Here is an 8415-nt window from a genome sequence, read left to right on the forward strand (position 1 = left end):
GGCTTTTGAAGAGGAAATAGGGTAATCGGGGAGGGTAGGGATGGGAAGGGAAGGGAATAGGGGAGGGTAGGGAAGACAATAGGGTAGGGGTTTGGGCCTCCGGTAAACTCACTCACACGGCGAAACACAGCGCAAGCGCTGTTTAACGCCGGTTTTCTGTGAGAACGTGGTATTTCTCCGGTCGAGCCGGCCCATTCGTGCCGAAGCATGGCTCTCCCACGTCTGATAATCTGTAATGTAGACGAGGCTTGTTGATATTAGACATTGCGTATGTTCTTGAACATTAATTGTAATGCCTTTGAGAAGTTTTAAGTTTTAAGGTGCTCCCTCACCGCATTCGCGTGTAATGTAACGTTATAGATTCGACTTTGGGCATTCCATAGCAAGTTGACTTTACTGTCACTTAGCATTGATGTTGCAAGTTGTATCAAGAATTACACATTGTATGTACCATCGAGGAAATCGATTCCTAGGCAGTTGACGGATCTGCGTCAATTGGTCGGCGTATGTCATGTTGTATGTTAGCTGTAATCGGTCGGATGGGTTTGACATAAAGCGACCGAATTACGAAGGTCCGCCATCTGCCTATGAATCAACTTATCTGATAGTACAAGCCTAGGTGCGCATTGTAATACTCGGTTCTCCTCCCTCACAAGTCACAAGCGAATGCTCCTTTATATTCTATTAAAAGTTTTTCATATAGGTAAAGAGGCTTTTACAGGGTAGAAGTAAGCATGTTTTATTGTAACAGGGATTAGAAATTAATACATAAAAGAATAGAAATTCAGTAGAACAAAATATTATGTTCTCAAAAAGATCTTCTTAAATCTGACCCCAATTGGCTGGACAACGGAACGGCCAGAGTCCAGACGGCTGCAGGCAGCAGCACTTCTAATTTTAAGCTAGCTCTACATATTGGGACAACGTGTAGAGGCCAACGTTATCCTCAACCCCAGCCCATCCAGAGGTGCAAATATGCAGCCCTGGATTTATAAAAAGGCTGTATAGGCCGTGACCTAGGGGCGGCAACATCCTAGTGTCCTAGGGTGGCAGCTGATTACGTACATGGGGTGGCGAAAATAAGGTAGCCTACACGCATAAAAAATATAAATCCGACACTGCCTACTTGGCCGTAAGTTGGGAGCGAGATTCCGTCGGCGCCAACGTTGGCACGCAACCCGAAAGTTGTCGGGTCTTGGCGCGCTCTACCAACAGCGTCTATGTAAGCATGTATGTATATTCTTCGTAGCAACCGTGCTTGACCGCTGTAAAGTCGACCCTCGTAGCGTACTAAATGTATGCTACGAGTATGCTACGAGGGTCGACTTTACAGCGGTCAAGCTTTAGCAACTAAAATACTGGCTGACCAATAACGAGGTTTAGTAATTTATAGAAATGTACCCAAATTAACCAATAAAGTGGAATCCAAAACATGAAAAGAAAACAAGCATAAGGCTACGCAAGGTTCCACGTCCTCATAAAAGAACCAATGCAGAATGATTGGTACACCAATATACAAACGGAAGTTTAGTAAACGGAGTTTATTTTTGTCTGGCTGGCCCAACGGCAAGCCCAATGGTTGGCCCAATGTGTATAGCGAGCTTAAGCTAGACGAGAATAATTATGCCTTTGGAGACGAATGGGTTAGAAATACAACAGTAATGGTAATTAACAGTGTCTGTTTTCAAGCGTTAGGAAGTTTCCCTCGGAGCTTGTTAGACTGATTCCAGCAATTTCAACTAACATTTCCAGTTCGTGCGAACTAGGGGTAAATAAACTAGACATAAGATACACGAGACTGTAAAGGTATTCTAATTTCTGGCATTAGATGCTGAAATTTGAATACTCGCGAAATACAAAGGTTTACAGCACGTTTACAGGCTTTGTTTGTACTAAGCGGTCCTTGAAAAGTTTGCTACACGAAAGCATTGTTATATTCATTATAATAATATACATACGAATATTATAAATGTCTTAAATCTTTCTGTCTGTTATGCTAAGTGCTTAGCCGATTTTAATGAAATTCAGTATAGAGCTGGTATTTTGAGTTATTTAAACAAAAGAAGACAGTTTATATGCCAACAATTAATACCGGTTCCGTGCTACGAATTCCAGCACAGCAAAGTTGCAGGTAAAATTTTGTCGCTTAGTATTTTGTAAACTGTACACTGTGCCAGCTTTTGAAGTACATAACTAATGCAGCTTTTTAATATTGTTAAAGTGTACCTAGCTCCTAATATGCTGAACGATTTGGCAAAGTTCCGTACAACTACGTAACAGTGCAGTAAAATTATTGCAACAGATTTTTACAACAAAATAGTTAACATAGTCGAAAGTAGAAAGAACTTTTTTGGGCTTGTAGTAATTAAAAATATTTATGTATAAATTACTTGGCCTTTTTTATGATATAAGGGGGCAAACGAGCAAACGGGTCACCTGATGGAAAGCAACTTCCATCGCCCATAGACACTCGTAACATCAGAAGAGCTGCAAGTACGTTGCCGGCCTTTTAATAGGGAATAGGGTAATAGGATAGGGGAGGGTAAGGAAGGGAATAGGGAAGGGTAGGGAAGGAAATAGGGTAGGGGATTGGGCCTCCGGTAAACTCACTCACTCGGCGAAACACAGCGCAAGCGCTGTTTCACGCCGGTTTTCTGTTAGCCCGTGGTATTTCTCCGGTCGAGCCGGCCCATTCGTGCCGAAGCATGGCTCTACTCTACCACGTAAAAATTCGTATTACGTATTTACAGTCAGTTGTTGTTATGTTGTGCTTTTAATTTTATCACTATTTTACTTTGTATACAACGTCTTGTTTTAAATAATGATTGGCTTAGGTAGGTACCAGTTTTGCGTGTTGTTATCATAAATCAACTAATGTTTACGTTAATCGTATGAAACATGAAAATCCTATTACAGTGCGGAACAGTAATGCATGATTTTTGTTCAAACAGCATAAATTACTGAAGCTTAACGTGCAAATCCATTAGTAAGCACAATGTATCTGATATTAGTCGTGTGTGTACTAAGCGTGGGAGCAGTCATTAATCCTTATGGCCCAACTATCGTTAATGATTATGTGAATTGTATTAGTGATGTAATAAATCACTCCTTCGATACTCCTGGTCTCCTGGTATTCGCGAATGATAACGATAGAATAACGCTAGTATCGAATGTGAGAAACAAACTGCTGAAAAGAATCCATCACACCATGAAGTTTGTTGTGAAAATAGAAGCACTGAATACAAAAGCAGCTTATAAAGAATTTAATGTAAGTTTGTTACATAATATGGAACATCATAAGATATCTCCTGCAGCATCCTATTATGTCGTGATTGTTGATTCGTACGAAGAATTTTTGTATTTTTTGGACATAATCGTCAAATCTAGCCATTGGAATCCGTATGCCAAGTTTATATTATTTTTCTATTCGTACTATGCGACATTACATAAAAGATTGAATATCGTAGAAAATATTCTAACGGCTCTCTTTGAATATAATGCAATCGACGTAATAGTTATACTTCCTGATATGAAGAATATAAGGATTGCCAATGTTTACGTTTGGGAACCATACGATCCTCCAAATCACTGTGGATATTTTAATGAAACAGTTAACGGTAGATTGCAAAACAATAATATGTGTGATCACGGCATCCTTAAGAACAAAAACAATTTGTTCGAAAATAAACTGCCGTATAATATGCACAAATGTACATTGCACATACTCGCATTAGAAAGAAATCCTTTCATGAGTGAAAATCCATACAACCCTAACATAGAAAAAGAGCTAGTGAAAGCATTGCTTAGAAAATTTAATTTCTCTAGTCAGTACACTTTTGTACATTTATTTCGAGGCGAAAGAGATGATAATACAGGGGAATGGAACGGAGCTTTATGAGAAATAATTTCCAAGAAGTCTCACATACTTCTTGGAGGAATATTTTCAGATTTTGACGTGCACGAAGATTTCGAGTGCAGTTCGTCTTATTTAGCCGATTCGTATACGTGGGTGGTACCTCGAGCTAACCCGGCACCTCCCTGGGTCGCCCTCACTATTATATTCAATGACACGGTGTGGTATTCTGCAATCACTGGATTTTTTCTCAGCGTACTCACTTGGAGGTTTCTAGGTCGGGTGTGCAAAGATTCGTCTTATAACAAAACTCTGGACCATTGCTTGATGAACTCTTTGATCGTATATCTAGGGTTTTCTGCGTATACGCGACCTACGAAGGAAAGCTTGAGAGTATTTTTTGTATTTTTCAACATTTACTCTCTCATACTACTGACGGCGTATCAAACTAAGCTGATAGTTGTCCTGCAAAACCCGAAAGTCGATCAGCAAATCGACACTGTCGAAGAAATCGTTCTAAGCGGTTTAAAATTTGGAGGGTTTCAGGAGTTGAGAGATTTATTCCTTAATTCGAGTGATCCGTTCGACAGCTCTATCGGCAAGAGATGGATGGTCGTCGACAACATGACGAAAGCCTTGATCGATGTTACCGTGCACAAGAATTTTTCGGTGCTCTGTAGTAGGCTGGAGCTAGCTCACTTGTCATCCGTGATACCAGAACTTAACGATGCCTTCGGAAAGTTCACTTACTTCGCCCTTAGCTCCAATATGTTTACAGTTTCTATGGAAATGGTCGCCTTGAAGGGATTTCCGTTTATGAAAAGATTTTCGCACACCCTGAACTTGTACAAGCAACTCGGAATCAACGAGGGAGTCAGAAGACAATTCCGATTCGACAATCAAAAGAATCGTTCGAAACTTTTGATTGCTACTTACGAACAGAGAAATCGATTTTATCCGCTATCCCTTGATCACTTGCAGTGCGGGTTTTTCGCTCTGGGACTTGGAATTATTATTGGATCGACTATATTAATTATGGAAATTATAGTATACCATGTATGCAAAGTTAAGATGAGAATTAGAATCACTGAGTACAACATATAATGTCAATTAACCCAACGTAGTATAATATTTCTATTAAAATATTTTGTAAAATATTTCGGATTGACTTTCAAAAGTCAGTTGTATTATAATAATTTGAGGCGCTTCGTTGAAATTTGGCTCATTTGTGTAGTTCGCGGTTACAAATTGGGTACACCACATACATTATTCGGAACGAACATAATGTAATTTTTGTGGAACGGTATACTTACAAAAATTGAATTTAAAAACCCGAGCACAGAGTATATTCCCAGGAAGTACACCGGAAGACAAATTCAATTTAGCACTTTTGAACCTAGTCACTGAGACATAAGATTGAAACTGGTTTGGTTTAAGATTGAAGCCATATTGCGACTGTATGTCCTTTCTTATGAGCTCCCTTTGTTTTCAAGCTCTCTTTAGAAAGTACCTTAAAAGCAAAACTATCTGTGTAAGTACCAGATAAAATATTTTTCTACAATTTAAAATAGCATTTGTTATTATGGTAATAGAGGTTAAAAACTCTAGTTTTATTGAATCTATATATGGAAGTGATTGTGTAATATGGATATCTAATGGAAGTCGATTAAATATTTTGTTATTATTCTCTTTTTTGTTGGAAATAAAATTAAACATTATTATTAAAAACATAACTTTTATTTCTTACATTAACAAATCTTAATTTATCGTTACTTAAAGTGTACAATTATTTAAATAACTATTGTAACTATAATTACAGGACTAGTTATCTATAAACCTTAATGTTTTAGTATAAAAGTACTTAATGAAAATTTTATATTCAATAAATAAATCTAAAACCATTTATAGATTTCGACGATATTGTTTAGATATAATTGAAAAAATACATTTTAAGTAAGTATATTAAATATTTACCTTCAATATTATTGTAAATTTAATACATATTAATTAATATGCGAACAGTGAAATGCGAATTGTAGAAAATGATGGTAGAGACATTCGTACTAATATAAAATCATGCAAATTGTGCCTACTTGTAAAGTTCTGTTGCTTATTGAAATTTTATTATGTGCACATAATATGGACATAACTATTAAGTAATCTCAACATTTAGTAAATGTTTATTAATGATATACTCGTACATTATTAATTAATGCATATATATTTCCAAGAAATAATTAATAGAATATAATAAAAAGATATAATTTTTGTGATTTCAAAGCATGGTTTAAAATGTAAACCCATTATTTAGAAAATTATTTGCATTAACGATACGTTCAAACATCGTTTTTTTTTTACATTTCAACTATCATCGTCGCTGTGATTTTGTTAAAATACTAATTTTACAATGTACCATCGAGGAAATTGATTCCAAGGCAGTTAAAGGACCTACGTCATGTCGGCTTATGTCAATTTAATGTTAGCTGTATTCGGTCGGATAGGTTTGACTAAACACGACCTTACTTAGGTCCGCCTAGAATCTACCTAGAATTAACTTCTCTGATAGTTAGGTACCTACTAATATATTATCAGTACAGTATTTATATTATTAATACGCTAGGCATGACTTGCATTGACCATCCATACCTACATTGCGAAATTAGTATTTTACCACAATTTCTATGTCAATGACAGATTGAAAAATTTGATGCCTGATTTACATTATTCCAAGCCAGTAATCCAATACCGCGCTGGATTGGTATCTGGTGCTAAAATAAAGCAAACGGATACAGGCATGCACAGCGGTCCTTTACATTATTCTAGTAGCAATCCAGCATGGGATTAGTAGATTTACACGTGGGAGAGCCATGCTTCGGTACAAATGGGCCGGCTCGACCGGAGAAATACCACACTCTCACAGAAAACGCGCGTGAAAGAGCGCTTGCGCTGTGTTTCGCCGAGTGAGTGAGTTTACCGGAGGCCCAATCCCCTACTCCCCTTCCCTACCCTCCCCTACTCCCTTCCCTTCCCTTCTTACCCTCCCCTATTACCCTATACCCTCTTAAAAGGCCGGCAACGTACCTGCAGCTCTTCTGATGCTGCGAGTGTCCATGGGCGACGGAAGTTGCTTTCCATCAGGTGACCCGTTTGCTCGTTTGCCCTCTTATTTCATAAAAAAATTTGAATAATGTAAGCGAGCCATAAATGGAATTGGACGTATCGTTAATACACACCCTTACTATTTGCTTATTTTCTGCTCTGTATATTTTGTATACAAACACGGTTAGTTAGTCTGTGGCCATCAGACCGATATGATGTAATTAGGACATAATATGATTATTATGTCACGAGTAGACAGAACTAAGGAGTACCTCGACTTCAAACAAACGGGCGAATCTACGCGCCGAGTTGGACGGGTTGGGCGCAAGTACCCTACTTTCGACATGTTTCACAATTCACAATGTTGAGCGTATATTTTGTACGGCGCTCGCCGGCCGATATGTCATACTACGTCAAACGTATACCTAAATCATAAACTTAATATACCTACCTACCTAGCGGAATAGAGCAACAATCTCGAGCTGTCAAACGAAACCGAAATTGGTTTCATCTGTGTGAAAAATATGTGTACGTATACACTTACACAAGCATGATTGAACATGAATTCTATGACAGAGTAGACAGAATGATAGACTGATGTTGAAATTTTTTAATTTTACGTATTATGACGAAAATCGTCGCTAGGGTTGTTAACTGTTACCTACGAATTTAAAACTATGACATATTCGCTGGACGTGTTCCTCTTTGGTCGTTTTGTTGTTTGTGTTTTGGCACATGCAAATTAAATTGTCAGAATCCAATTTTGAAATCTTTATTTTAAATATTTAAAAATAAATTATATCAGCCAGCGCGAGGCACAATCCATTCATAATCCTAGTGAAACCCGACGCATTTGACAGATATTAAATCCTGTCCGTTTCTTTGCAGTTGAACTACTGGTAGTTATGTCTATTGTGTCTATGATATTAAATTGTCAACGTGCGACACGTGCCGACTGGACGTCAAAAAAAGAGTGCTGCTGTCATGTATCACACGTCTCTTTTTACCACGCAGTGTTATAACTGATAGTGACATCTCTCTTGCTCAGGCCTTTGTTTCTCTATTCCGCTAGGGATATTAACTTTATGACCTAAATAGAGATCTCTTCTGAGTCGCCCTACTCGTTACTTCTGTTCACTCTGGTCGTATTATGCACTCTCTGTCTAACAGATAATCTTAGTTAGCTTTATAATCTTACTACTGAAAAACCAGTGGTTAAATACGGAATAACCTAGAAACTAGGTCTAGGTCCTATATTAAAGTGTTCGACAAAGAGCTCTTAAGCCGATATTAGCAAGATTTCTCTTTTGAAAGCCGCCATACATTTATCACGCTTTTATTAGCTTGGGCTGTATGTATGTAACGTAATCTTTGAGCATGATTTTTACCTATCTCCTAGTCTACTTAATTCGAAACTTTGTATATACGGACAATTATTGCAATAACTAATATTTTTTTGAAAA

The 8415-nt window shown here is 37.7% G+C and overlaps 1 pseudogene; it reads left to right on the forward strand.

The window, feature by feature from the left end:
• The first annotated feature begins 1496 nt into the window (after positions 1 to 1496).
• On the forward strand, positions 1497 to 4957 carry LOC121727131 (annotated as a pseudogene).
• The last annotated feature ends 3458 nt before the right edge of the window (positions 4958 to 8415 follow it).

This window comes from Aricia agestis, chromosome 5 (genome assembly GCF_905147365.1).
Source record: "Aricia agestis chromosome 5, ilAriAges1.1, whole genome shotgun sequence".
Classification (NCBI taxonomy): Eukaryota; Metazoa; Arthropoda; class Insecta; order Lepidoptera; family Lycaenidae; genus Aricia; species Aricia agestis.